A 12,743-nucleotide genomic window follows, 5' to 3' on the forward strand; every position below is an offset into this window, starting at 1 on the left:
ATTGTCTTGACTAAAATTGTTTATTTTGTTACTGTTATTGCTTTTTCTGTATGGCTCTGCCAGCCATGCCAGCCCATATAGCCGAGGCGGTAAACGCACGGGTATTCAGCATGACCATGCTGAGGGTGACGGGTTCGATTCCCGGTCGGTCCAGGATCTTTTTGTAAAGGAAATTTGCTTGACTTCCTTGGGCATAGAGTATCTTCGTGCCTGCCACACGATATACGCATGCAAAATGGTCATTGGCAGAGGAAGCTCTCAGTTAATAACTGTGGAAGTGCTCATAGAACACTAAGTTGAGAAGCAGGCTTTGTCCCAGTGAGGACGTTACGCCAAGAAGAGAGAGAAGAGAGAGAGAGAGAGTTTGGCTCTGCGTTTCTAATGGAACCTGGTCTGCTTCTTTTCAACTAAGTGTTCTTCTGAGCACTTTCATAGTTATTAATTGAAGGGCTTTATTTGCCAGGTATTGTATGTGTTTGTATATTGTGAGGCAAGCACAATGAGACACTATGCCCATGCATACGAGAAAACTTACCCATACATATACTGCCCCCATGGGGCAGCAGGGACGAAAGTCCTGGGGCCTGACGCACCAGAGCCACCCCCCCCCCCCCCCTGCTTGCGAGTCAGCCGCGTAGGCGCCGGCTAAGAATAGGACTACTAACCCCAATTCAAGGTGTCAAGCGACCCGTGCTGAGGAATGAGTGATCGAGGGGGTGATAAAGATGCTCGATCTTTAACGGAGCCTGTGGGGTACCCCCCCACAGTAAGCTGTCCCTTACCGCGTTAATGCAGGGCTCTGGCGTGGCGGACCTTATTTCCTGTGCGACTCGTGGGATGAAAAAATGAGCAAAAATTCAAGAAATCAAAATTTAGGTGGAAGTAGTGGTGCGATCAACCCCTTCGCAAGAAGCGGGTTGATGTGATCTCCGACAAGGAGAAGTGAGGCGCTGGGAGTTGCGTACGCAGCTCAAGCGTGGGTGCTCCAGTCCACTTCCCTGCAAGCCAGCCGGTGCAGGTTATGGACGGAGCGTGGTTGTTGAGGGCCGTCAACCGAGAATCCAAAGGACGGTCCGCAATAGAGGTGGCTGAGCAGCAGCTTGGCAAAATCATCGACTTTGCGTCCACTAAGCCGAACATAAGCAAGGACCTGAAAACGGCCTTGCTTCGACTTAGGGCGTCGATCGACGATGCCAAGCAGGAGCACACGGCACTCGCGTTGCTGACTGCTGCAGCAGCGGAGCCTGCAAATGAGAAAGTGCCGAAGTTAACCAAACGGAGGCCTTCTCCTTCACAGGAAGTCCGAATAAGGCGGAAGCGACTGCTCGCGACAAACGGGGCAAGCAATCACAGAAGCGGGCGAGGCAACCGTCAGGCGAGAAGTTGTCTGGCGGTGCCCGCATGGCCAGGCGAATCATTACCACGAAAGTCGGTAATAATGCCGGAAGGTCGGACCCCAGCCAGGCTTCCCGGAAAGCTGGGAAGGGTGGGCCTGAAAAGGCTGGCCCGTTCCGGAGCGATGGGAACAAGGGGTTGCGACCGCTGGTGGGCCCTCAACAGCCACAGAGTAGGGCGATCCAAGGAGAGGAACCCCCTTGGACGAAGGTAAAGCGGAAGAGGAAGAAGAAGGCGAATCCGCAGGTAGTAGCCCAGGACGATAAGCCAAGGCGTAGGAGGGCAGGTGCCAAGCGCGAGAAAGGCGACGCGATCGTCATCAAGACGGAACAGTCCAAGTACTCGGACGTATTGAAGATGATGCGAAGCGACGCCAAGCTTGAGGGTCTTGGAGCCGACGTACGCAGTATTAGACGTACTCGTACGGGCGAGATGATCCTGGAGCTGAAGCACCAGAAGGAGCACAAGGGCGCCGCCCATAAGAGGCTGGCAGAAGAGGTCCTTGGTGAGGGTGTGCAGGTGAGGGCTCTGACACATGAGGCGACTCTGAAGGTCAAGGACATTGATGAGATCACCGAAGTGGAAGAGCTCGTCACGGCACTGCGGCAACAGTGCGATGTGCAGGTGGCCGCCGCAGCCGTTAAGCTACGGAAAGGGCCAGCAGGTACACAGATAGCTTTGGTTCAGCTACCTGTGGCGGACGTCAAAAAGTCCGTTAAAGTAGGGAGCATAAAGGTGGGTTGGTGTGTATGTCACCTGACATTCCACGAGCCACCAGAGGTTTGTTTCAGGTGTCTGGAACCAGGACACAAGTCGTGGGACTGCAAAGGCGATGCGGCGCTGAAGGTCATAAGGCCCAAAGCTGCACGAGTCCGCCCATCTGCATGATCTGTACCGGGAAATCCTCGAGCAACAGACATCCGATGGGTGGTCCAAGGTGCCCGGCCTTCAAGAAAGCCGCAGTGAACAACAAATCACAGTGCAGGTAACGCAGCTGAACCTGAACCACTGTGATGCGGCTCAGCAACTGCTTTGTCAGGCGGTTTCTGAGTGGGAGACGGATATCACCATCATATCGGACCCATACCGAGTACCCGCCGGCAACGGCAACTGGATCGCGGATGGGACCAGAAAAATGGCGGCGATATGGACGACGGGTAAATACCCCGTCCAGGAATTGGTGTCTACTACCTATGAGGGCTTCGTGGTCGCCAAAGTAAACGGGGTCTTCTTCTGTAGCTTTTATGCGCCTCCGCGGTGGCCGATCGAGCAGTTCACGCAAATGCTGGACCGCTTAACGACCGTGCTAACAGGGCGAAGGCCGGTGGTAATAGCGGGTGACTTTAATACCTGGGCCGTGGGATGGGGAAGCCGTTTCACGAACCAGCGGGGTCAGATCCTGCTAGAAACACTGGCCATCTTAGATGTCGACTTGGCTAATGTCGGTACCAAGAGTGCCTTTAGTCGAAACGGAGCGGAGTCAGTTATTGACGTGACCTTTTGTAGTCCTGGCCTAACAAATAGTTCGAACTGGAGAGCAGATGATGGCTACACTCACAGCGACCACCTGGCGGTTCGCTACAGTGTCGACAACAACAACAGCAGACAGCGGATAGAAGAAGAGGCGGCTAGGCCAAGGCCAAGCCCTCGCAGGTGGAAGACATCATACTTCGACGAAAGGGTATTTAGGGAGGCGCTCCGCCGTGAGCGAAACTTAATCGGTTTAGACGGCGACGAGCTGGTAGCGGTGCTCTCACGTGCGTGTGATGCGACCATGCCTAGGCGAGTCCACCCTAGAAATGGGAGGCCACCGGCTTACTGGTGGACCGACGCGATTGCGGACCTACGCCGCGCCTGCCTACGGGCTAGGCGGCGGATGCAGCGAGCACGATCAGAGGAAGTGCGGTGTTCGCCGCTGCAAAAGCCGCGCTTAAAACCGAGATAAGAGCAAGCAAAAAGGCCTGCTTTGAGGGTCTCTGTCAGAGTGCCAATAAGAACCCGTGAGGTGACGCCTACAGAATCGTTATGGCCAAGACGAGAGGTGTGATGGCTTCTACAGAGCAATCTCCAGAGATGTTGGAGGGGATCATTGGAGGACTTTTTCCGCGTCATGATCCTAGTCCTTGGCCTCCTTTCGTAGGACAGCCGGGGACTGGAGCTGGCGATGAGGAGAGGGTTACCGATGTGGAACTTGCGGGGATAGCTAAGTCCCTTAGCGTAGGTAAGGCCCCAGGTCCGGACGGAGTTCCGAACCTGGCCTTAAAAGTAGGTATTGCAGAGGCTCCCGAGATGTTCAGGTCTGCTATGCAGAAATGCCTGGACGAGGGAGTTTTCCCAGAAGCTTGGAAGAGGCAGAGCCTGGTATTATTGCCAAAGGCGGGGAAACCACCCGGAGACCCGTCGGCATATAGACCAATATGCTTGATTGACACGGCGGGGAAGGTGCTCGAAAAGATCATCCTCAATAGAATGTTGCGGCCGCTCTCCATCCTCGGTCGCGCCCAGTGTTCGCCAGATCACGTTCCACCTGGTCCACCCATCGTGCTCTCTGCGCTCCACGCCCTCTTGTGCTAACCGGATCAGTAGTAAACACCAGCTTTCAGGGTTGTTATCCGGCATTCTTGTAACATGTTCTGCCCACCGTATCCTTCCGGCTTTGGCCACCTTCTGGATGCTGGGTTCGCCGCAAAGTGCAGCGAGCTTGTGGATCATCCTTCTCCATCACACATCGTTCTCCTGCACGCCGCCGAAGATCGTTCTTAGCAAGCGTTACTCAAAAACTCCGAGAGCTAGCAGGTCCTCCTCGAGCATGGTCCATGTCTCGTGCCCGTAGAGGACTACCGGTCTTGTTAGCGTTTTGTACATGGTGCATTTGGTGCATGGGATAATCTTTTTAGACCGCAGCTTCTTCTGGAGCCCGTGGTAGGCCCGACTTCCGCTGATGATACGAATTCGAATTTCACGACTCACATTGTTGTCAGCCGTCAGTAAGGATCCGAGGTAGACGAATTCCTCCACCACCTCGAAGATATCCTCGTCTATTCGTAACATTACTACCCAGACGGATCCGGTCGTGTTCGGTTCCGCTTACTAGCATGAACTTTGTTTTTGAGGCATTCTCCACCAGTTGTTGCTTCGCTTTTCAGGCGGGTGCACAACTCTGTCACCGTTCCACATGTTTTGGCGATAGTGTCCATGTCGTCCGCAAAGCAGACAAATTGACCGGATTTTGTGAAAATCGTTCCTCGGCTGTTGAGCCCGGCTCGTCGCATCACACCTTCCAGAGCGATGTTGAAGAGAAGGCATGAGAGACCGGATTGTTCGTTCACCCGAAATCCTGAATGGGGCAGATTACCCCTTCCTTCCACTCCTCCGGTAGCTGTTCGATTTCCCAGATCCTGACTAACAGCCGATGCAGACAGATGGCCTTTTGTGGGCCCATCTTGATGACTTTAACTGCGATACCATCCTTACCAGCTGCTATGTTGGTTTTGAGCTGGTGAATGGCATCCTTAACTTGCCTCAGCGTGGGAGTTGGTTCATTTCCGTCCTCCGCTGCACTGGCGTCGGCGTTTCCTTCGTTGTCGTGGTCTCCCGTGCCTACGTTCTCCACGCCATTCAGGTGCTGATCAAAGTGCTGCTTCCACCTTTCGATCACCTCACATCCGTTCGTCAAAAGGCCTCCGTCTTTACTCCTGCATATTTCGGCTCGCGGCACGAAGCCGTTGCGGGATGCGTTTAGCTTTTTATAGAACTTCCGTGTTTCTTGGGAACGGCACAGCAATCATTTCTTCGCACTGCACTTCTTCAAGGCGGCACTTTTTCTCCCGAAGGAGGCGGGTCTACTGTTTCCGCTTCTGTTTGTAACGTTCCACGTTCTGTCGGGTCCCTTGCTGTAGCATTACCGCCCTCGCTGCGTTCTTCTCCTCCATAATTCTGCACTCTTCGTCAAACCATCCGTTCCGTCGATTCCGTTCGACGTATCCGATGGCTGCGTCGTTGATGGCTGCTTTCACTGTACTCCAGCAGTCCTCTAGAGGGGCCTCATCGAGCTCGCCCTCGTCTGGCAACAACGCGGCCTCGAGATTCTGCGCGTATGCTGAGACATCCGGTTGTTTCAGTCGCTCTAGGTTGTACCGTGGCGGTCGCCGGTACCGTCAATTATGCGTAGAACGGCAGTGTTCCATCTGTTAAATATGTCATTGGTTGTCCGTTGGGCTACCAGACTGAAACTATACAGAAGGTGATTCAAGGCGATTCATTGCGCTTCAGGGGGTTTCAGAGGGCTCAATGGGGCTTCAAATGCTCTCAGATGAGCTTCACGGTAGATTCAGGGAAGTTTCAGAGTGGTTTCCGGAGGCTTGCGGGTCTACGGCTGTTCTTCAGAACCATTCTAGTGAGTTTTTAGAAGCATTTCTGGAGATTTCACAAAAATCTGTGATAGTTGAATCCCTGAGGAAGGTCCCAAATGTGACAGAAACGTCGGACAAGATCAAATAGCAGTATTTAAGCTTTGTCAAGACTGAAAGGGCCAATTTTAAAATTACATTCCAAAACTGATGTTGCTTCCTACGGCAAACCCAACAGACAGAAGGTAGCCAATGCAAGAAGGATACGGTGAGCAATGTGGCATGTGCCGGACAGCAACCCTGCAAAGATTATATTAGAAGGAAATCCGGATGATAAAAGACAACGTGGAGCACAACAGACAAGGTGGGCGGAACAGGTCGAGAATAATTTACCGAGTGTAGGGCGTTCATAAGTTTGGAGAGAAGCAACAGCGAACCGAAATGTGTGCGGAAATATTATAGACTTAGTTTTCCAAGACAACATGTTGAAAATAAGATGCTAATCAGTATTCGATTGGTAATGCCTGACAATGTCCTTCCGTTTCTATTTATCGCATCTATCTGAATCGATGTGAATCTAGTCTAGAATCAATTAGTTCTGGATAATTACGATCTATTACACACCCAGCACAAATCTGCTTCCATTCTCAGAGGATTATTATTCGTCTGAGCCTTCGCACTGCTATCCGGTACTCGATCAACCGTCAGCACACTTCACCCTATCGTAAATGTCATCTCGTGTTAGCCGGACAGAGCTCACTGAATCCCACCATGACAAAGAGATAAAAACCCGCAAAAAACTGGATCATGTAGAATTGATTAATCGCTTGATAGCATGGCAGGCAGATTTGATAGGACCAAAAAGAAGGACCGCAAAAAACTCGGTACTTGTCCGTACAGCCCATGTCAGTTAGTTGGTAGGTTGGTGGTCGGTCAAGTTCGTATCTTGTTGTGTTCCCCTCTTCATCCTCCTCACCTCATCACCGTAATCCGAAGATTTATCCTGTCCGGGACAAGCACACGAATCGGAGAGTTAACACGCCGAATAAAACATTTCGAGCAGAAGCAAACGCGTGAAGGTCGTTGCACATTTATTGCCCGCCACCAGGTGATTCCATGGTATTGATAATTTGCAGCAATTTGCTACATGTCCCTGTTTGACGCTATAGGATAGAGGTAGGTATATGACCCAGGCCGTTGGCGGCGGCACCGTGCGAACATCATTGCCTATTTGTTTCAGTGGTTTATGCTTCTGAGTGAGCATTTCTTGGGATTATGAGCTTTGTCAGGCGAAATGTCAGGATTTACAACGGAATTGAATGCTCAGGTCGTAAAGTAATTGTGAGCACTGTACAAGAAAGAAATCCTTTATGCACAACGGGTGAATCATAGCAACGTGTTGCAATGAAGCAATATGATCAGTGAGTGGGCAATGGTACAATAATCACCTATATTCGATTATACATTTCTGTTGTGTGGTCCATGAAAGGACGATATTCTGATTGAACTTCTGAAATAAGTGCTTGAACAGCTCAAGATTTCAGCATATAGCACTGCTGTAAAAGCATGTCAATGAATCCACAACAACGTTGAAATAAGTGCATGGTAACAACGTCAATCGATGTAACCAAATGAATCCATTTCCCATGATAAAATACACTTCAAATTTCACAATGTACTCTATGGCTGCTTAAGAGGCTCACACTGAACTTGATTGGAGCTTCAAGTTTCAGCGATGCTGATAGCCTCCGAAACAGCTGCTCAAACTTTCCTCGGAACTTAGATGTAACTTGGACATTTCTAGAAGTTTATTTGTATAATAGCTTGATGATCTCTAAGTTTCAGGGAGCTTCAGATGGGTTCAGGGCGGTTCGACAGGGTTCCAGGAAGTTCCAGAGAGTCATAAGGGTGTTTCAGGAGAGTATCAGGGGGTCTCACGGGCCCTTCAGAGGGTTTCAGGGGGTGTCAAGGTAATTTCAGGGGGTGACAAGGAGCCTCAGAGGGTTCCATGTGGCGTTTTAAGCGGTCTCAGGAAGGGGTTCAGGGGGTTCTAGCGGGTTCAGGAGCGTTTCTGGAGGCTCCGGGGATCTCAGGGGTGTTTCAGGGATTCTCATGAAGTTTTACGGGCATTTTTGGGGGTCTAAGGAATCCCAGAGGGCCTCCGGGGGCTCATGTTGTGGCTCAACCACGGTTCAGGAGATCTCAGGAGAATTTCAGGACGTCTCAGGAACGTTTCAGAGGGTCGCAGGGGGCTTCAACAGATTCCAAGGAGCATTAGCGGCGTTCCAGGGCGTTTCAAGGAATTTTAGCGAAGTTCTATGGGTTCCAAGTTTCATGAGGGTTCTAGAGGGCCTCAGAGAGTTTGAGAGGGCTCCAGGGAGCACTAGGATGACTCAAGGGTGTTTCAGGTATGGCCCTGGCCCTGGAGCTCCCTGAATTCCTATGAAACGCTTCTTAACCCTCTTGAAACACTTCTGGAACCTTTAAAACAAATCTCAAACCTCCTGAATTTCCCTGGAATGCCTCTGAAGCGCACCTAAAACTAGTTGAAAACATCTTAAGCCATCATAAATTCCCCTGGATCCCTCCGTAACCCGCCTTCTATTAACCCCAGAAAGCCCCTTGGCCTCAGAAAAGAATTATTTTCCCTCATTTAAACACCTTCTATGAAGTGAATGTGTGAACACTACGCCACAGGCTTCGACTATCCTTTCCAGTTTATAATATATGTTGACATTGCGGTTACAAACTGCATCGAAGTTGAAGAAGTTTTTGAAATAGAAATCCAACTGGTTTTGAAACGTAGTTAAGGTGAAGAATAGATACATAGCTTTACATATGCGAGGAAAAACAGTTTGTAGGAAGTTGTAGGAACACGAAAAAACATGTTAATCACAACTTGTAGCTACGCACAGAACAATCTTAGAAATCTTAAGTAAATCAGTTACCCAGGTTATAAAACACATTTTTTTCTTTGTCATGATAATTTTGAAGTGGAACCGTTTCTGGACCATTACTTGTCTTATATCCTTTTGCACAATACTTAAGAAGTGGAAATTGGCCATTACCCGGCACACTCGTTTACAAATTTTCCAGATGTCACCAATTTGCATACAAATTTGAAGGTCACAAGCACATGACGTGCGAGTTTTTTTTTGTGTCTGCTGATTAGGTGTAAAACTTAATTTATGGTGAATAAATGCCTCACGTAGGGAATCGCGCCGGCGGTGGCTTCTATATTCGTCTGTTTTCCACTATAACTCAGTCAAATTTGAACCAATTGACACAACTTTTGGAATGTGGTGAGATAGGTATAGTATCTACTCGTGTACAACATTTCAAGTCAATTGGTTCAAAAGTGACCGAGTTATAGTGGAAAACAGACGAATATAGAAGCCACCGCCCAAGTGGCGCGATACCCTACGTGCTTGCGGAATCAGTTTAGCGATATCCGGTCGCACGCACGGATAGATAATTATTGGTGAGCTCGTCTCATTATTGGTGTATAATTATTTAACAAGTAGCTAAATTTTCATGAATTTACCTTTAAATGTTTGAAAGGTTAATCAAGTCAAGTGCCCCGCAAATGCTAGAACGAAATCTAGCAGAAATGTTAAGAAAACATTCGGAAGCCAACAAAGTATTTCTTGGTGCCTGATGCCCCTGGATTCGGCAAGACTTTTGTTAGGGTTAAAACCTAGTTTGTAACATGTTAAACTTCATGAATTTATTTTACCTATAGATGCTTCTTGAATTCCTCCAGTGATTCGTTCAAAAGTTTCTCGTCGGTTTTTTTTAGAAATTTCTTCTGCCATTCTTCAAGAAAGTCTCTGAATCTGAAGAAGTCTTTCTAGGATTTCTCCTGGACTATCTTCTGGTATTCCTCCTTCAAGTTCTTTAAGTTCTTCCATCGATTTTTCAAGAATTACTTCTGGGATTCCTTAATTTATTTCTTCAGAGATTCCTCAGATTTCTCAAAACCTCTATATTCAAGCCTTTTTGCCTTTCTCGTACACCAAGGTGTACCGAAAGGCTATATGTTCACTCCAAAAATGAAAATTTGATAGAGCCTCCGGAGGGGTCAAGTCTTATATACCAATCGACTCAGCTCGACGAATTGAGGTGATGTCTGTGTGTGTGTATGTGTGTGTGTGTATGTGTGTATGTGTACAAAAAAAACTCACATCACTTTTTGGCAGTAAACCTCAACCGATTTTAATGACCGACGGTTCATTCGACGCGGAATCTGGTCCCATTGTTTCCTATTAAAAATGGTTCGGATCGGTCCAGCCGTTCCGGAGTTATGGCCATTAAGGTGTTCCGGACCGGAACCCCAGGAAGGGGCCAGATATGAAAATGTTACAAACCCATGCATGCGACCCATCAAACCGCGGCATTTTCGATAACCTGAAGAACGGTAAGCAGCAAAATAGTTTCAGACTATATCTGAACCGGTAATGTTCCGGAACCGGTTCCTGGTGCCCCTCCGGAAGTGGCCAAATATAAAAGTAAACTAAACACATACATGCGACACATCAAATAGCGGCTTTTTCGATAAACAGATAAACGGTAGGCAGCAAAATAGTTTCAGACCATATCTGAACCGGTAGTGTTCCGGAACCGGTTCCGCGTGTCCCGCTGGAAGTGGCCAATTAAAAAAGTGAACCAAACCCAAGCATGTGGCACATCTTAGAGCTGCTTTTTCGATAACCAGATGAACGGTAAGTGGGAAAATAGTTCCAGACTATATCTGAACCGGTTGTGTTCCGGAATCGGGTCCAAGTGTCCCACCGGAAGTGGCCAATTAAAAAACTGAACCAAACCCAGGCATGCGGCACAGCAAATAGCGAGTTTTCAGATAATCAGGTGAATGTTTAGCAGGAAAAAAGTTTCAGACCATATCTGAACCGATTGTGTTCCAGAACCGGTTCCAGGGGTCCCGCCGGAAGTGGCACATTAAGAAAGTGAACCAAACCCATGCATGTGACACATCAAATAGCGACTTTTTCGATAACCAGATGAACGGTAAGCAGGAAAATAGTTTCGGATAATATCTGAAACGTTAGTGTTCCAGGACCGGTTCCAGGTGTTCCGCCGGAAGTGATCAATTAAATAACTAAACCAAACTCTTGCATATGACACATCAAATAGCGGCTTTTTCGATAACCAGATGAACGGTAAAGAGCTGTTTGCAGTTCGGAAGGAATTTCTCACCCTATCTTAATGCATGGGAAATTCCTTGCCTGAATCATTCAAGAAATCGTTTTTCTTCGATTGCAGTACACTAAGGTCTTTTTTACACGGGTAGTTTTTCTGCTTTAACATGGTAAATTTTGAACCTACCTATCTGATTTTCCGTACACAGGTAGTACTAACCGTGTCTACCTGTGTACAAATTTTCATGTGAATTGGCTCAAAATTGACCGAGTTAAAGCAGAAAAACTACCCGTGTAAAAAAATACCTTAGTGTACGCAGTTGAGAAGAAATGACAGTTCCAATGGCAGTCATTATAGAAAGTTTCTGCCAGGAATCGGTCAAGAAATTTCTTGAGCGATTCCTTTCGAACATGAAACTGGGCTTTTAGCAGGGAAATAGTTTCAGATCATATCTGAACCGCTTATACTGACAGAGTCGAAGTGGTGAATCCAGCTGAAGGCATCTGATGCAGACCGAAGAATAGCAAGTCGAAAAGCGTCACGCCAAACAAGCTGCTTCCGTTATTTGTCAACGATAATTGCCAATAAATCCAGATAATAAGATATCTGAACCGGTTGTTGCGGGAGGTGCTCGATACCACCGACTCTTTCAGCAGAAATTAGACAGGTATTTCTCATGATCAGCTACATAGCTGCAAACTCATATTTATTAAATTATTAGTACAAATATACAATAATTAACTTACAAATTCGTTGATAAAATTAGGGAGCACGATTTGCTCATTTACTGAAGGTACCTTCTCGCTAGCTACTAAATATCTTTACTGAACTACTGCACAATAATGTCACTGATATGATTTAAAGGGGTGTTTATATTTTCAATAATGTTGGGTTCAAATTTAAGGCTACGCTTCTTTGCGTAACACCGGTTGTGTTCCGGAACCGGCTCCAGGTGTTCCGGAGATAAACGGTCAGCAAGAAAATAGTCTCTGACCACACCTAAGATTATCGGCAATCCTGATTGCTTCGCTGAAATTATGAAAGTGAAAATTTAAATTGTATCGCATAAATCCCCTTTTGCGTTTAAAATTGCTGCGCCCAATTTTGATGCAACTTGGTTAAATGGAATGGGTTTCATTCACGTGTTTGCCTTTTTTTCGACAAATTTTAATAAGAATCTTATATTCAACGATAATAAAATATAGACTGAAGTGTGCAGAAAAAAAAAATAATCGAATTGTCTTGATAATGATCGGCATCCAGTGCTAGTGAAGGCGGTCAAGCAGTCAACTGCGAGTATAATAAGTTTCCAAATTTGATTATGGCTTTGATGAAACTCTTGCTTTTCTGAATACGGCTGACACAAATTTCGATTTTCTCCTATGTTAACCCCTCCCCCTCTTGGAAAATTTTAGTCGGAATTCAACATTTTGAGGAAGAGCACAAAGAAATAAATCAAGACATTTTTTATTTTAAGGTGAAAAAGAGTCCTCCATAAAATGTCTCAACAAATCGCTTAACTAGATTTTGCTTAATAGATTGGGTATTTTTTCATCAAATACATTTATTATTTATCATCTCCCCATTGGCGAGTCAACCAGCACTGTGACAAAAGAAAGAGAAAGGGATTTGTTCTGTTCTAGAGTATCCTCAGGATTCAGAAACACTTTGGCTAACGTTGACGGAAAAATACTGATTACCTATTCGACGAGAAAGGCACTATCACCACTAGGTGGATTAATCTAGGTTTTTAATGTACCTGTTGTTTTATCAGGGCTTTTTGCAATCCGACTACTTTTATGACAATACAAAAAATCTGACAAATTAAAAAAAATGTTACAA

General features: G+C 47.1%; 1 protein-coding gene across 1 annotated transcript in view; it reads right to left on the reverse strand.

Moving 5' to 3' along the window:
• LOC115255700 (uncharacterized) overlaps positions 1 to 12,743 on the reverse strand; it is a 233,690-nt gene that overhangs the window by 35,125 nt on the left and 185,822 nt on the right. The window lies entirely within an intron of this gene.

The sequence above is a fragment of the Aedes albopictus genome, chromosome 1 (assembly GCF_035046485.1).
Source record: "Aedes albopictus strain Foshan chromosome 1, AalbF5, whole genome shotgun sequence".
NCBI lineage: Eukaryota > Metazoa > Arthropoda > Insecta > Diptera > Culicidae > Aedes > Aedes albopictus.